The sequence below is a fragment of the Galeopterus variegatus genome, unplaced genomic scaffold (assembly GCF_000696425.1).
Source record: "Galeopterus variegatus unplaced genomic scaffold, G_variegatus-3.0.2 Scaffold5788, whole genome shotgun sequence".
In the NCBI taxonomy this organism is placed as follows: domain Eukaryota; kingdom Metazoa; phylum Chordata; class Mammalia; order Dermoptera; family Cynocephalidae; genus Galeopterus; species Galeopterus variegatus.
The window spans coordinates 76,864-78,734 of NW_007731899.1; positions in this window are offsets into that span (position 1 = coordinate 76,864).

Below are 1,871 nucleotides of genomic sequence, written 5' to 3' on the forward strand. Positions count from 1 at the left end.
GTGCTGACAACACCAAGTCGAGGGTTGAGATCCCCTTACCGGTCATCTTTTAAAAAAAAATTTTTTTTTCTTTATCAAATGTTTAATGATTTTCCTCTTACTCTGTGAATATTCCTTTTTTTAAAAGTATGTTTTAATAACTGGCTTTGCTATTACCTTTAAAAAAAGTATTTTGTTCTTGTTTCATGATGCAATATTTTCTCTTAAATCTCCAAGGATACAATTTTTAAAACTTTTTGTTTGTTTGTTTCCTGCATTATTTCTTCTTCCAAATTACTTTTTGTCTATAATACTAGAGCTTTCTTTCAAAAGTCTGGTGATGATTGGCTTTCCATTTATACTTATTAATGAGGGACTAAAAAGGTTTGGTGGTAATGGATGTGGTTCTGATGGCTTTAAAAGGAGAGTGTGATAAATCTCTCTTTCTCTTGCTTCTGCTGTTTTGCCATGTGGTACACTGTGTTGCTGGAATCACCACCAAGAACAAGACCCCCCACTAGGTGTGTTTTCCCTGGACTTTGGACTTCAACCTCTGGAACTGTAAGCAATAAATTTTGTTTCTTACAAATTGCCCAGTTTCAGGTTCTGTTATAAGCAACAGAAATGGACTAATACACATGGGGAGGGGCACTTTAAGCTCTCACCATTCAGACTTACTTAATGTCTATGCTCTTGGTTGTGTCTGGTCTCTCTGAACCTATAATCTCTTTGATTCAACTACTAAAGAGAAAAATCTCGTCTTTGTGGAGTATGCATAAAGCAAATGTACTTCACAGGGCCTGGTTTTCCAAAACCTTGCAGTTTCAAATATTGACCTTACAAAGGGCAGAAATTTTCCCCAGGCTATAGTCTCTGTTGTAAGATAAAGAATTGTAACACAGCAAGGTTGCTGGCTCAAAGACAGACAGGTTACTGATTGGTATGTAAAGATACTGGGAAATTGCTGTAAGAAGAGAATATTTGCTAAAATCAAGCTTTTGTTGCAAATTGCATTATGGAAAGTCACCTTGCCTGTCTTACTGAATGTTACCAGCTACTAGTTTTAAACTTATTAAACTATACTTAGCAAAAACCCCACCTATGTTTTCTTCCTGTAACTTCCTGGTCTGGTGAATAAACATGGGAAGAGAACCGTGGTTAATTTCCCAAATGGAAGGAATGCCACTCTCTTGAGGTTCTGGGAGATTAACCTCTTTGGGGGGCTTCTCACTACTCAGAAGAGATGGGCTTTGAGTAATCTTTGGCAGCTCCATCACCCAGGGGAAAAGGGGTGACAAATCTGTGGGAGGCAAAGCAACAAGTGGTGACCCCAATGTGACCAATTCTAGGTCCACGGATCAGAGACCAACCTGTCAAGCCTTGGAAAGGAAAAGAAAAAGGACATCCGCCACTCATCCTGACAAAAGGGGGAAAAGAAACAGGACACCCGGAGAAAGGAAGAGGACGTCTACTCATCCTGTCAAGAGGGAAATCTTGGTAAGGGGGACTCACCCTGGTAAAGGAGATCACAGAGATGGCTTCCGATTATGTGATTGCATGCCTGCTTTAGTGTTTATCTAGGGCTTTGCCCAGAAGTTTTGCATTCTTACTCTCTGTATTTTCTATCTATTCTTGTGATTATGGGTAGTTTACTGTCTAAGAGGAAAGTTCAATATAGTTGAGTCCTTCTATGTCCTCTTAAGGCAGTAGGTTATAAAGTAACTAACTGTCATCTAAATAAATTATTATTGATTAAAGTGGTTTGGACATTTTGTTGAATTGCTTTAAAAATTATTCAGAACCTTAACAAAAGGAAAAAACGTGTTTATGCCATTAGAGAGTATGAAAAACAATCCTCGCCTCCTCCTCCTCGTCTTCCCCCACCGCTACAC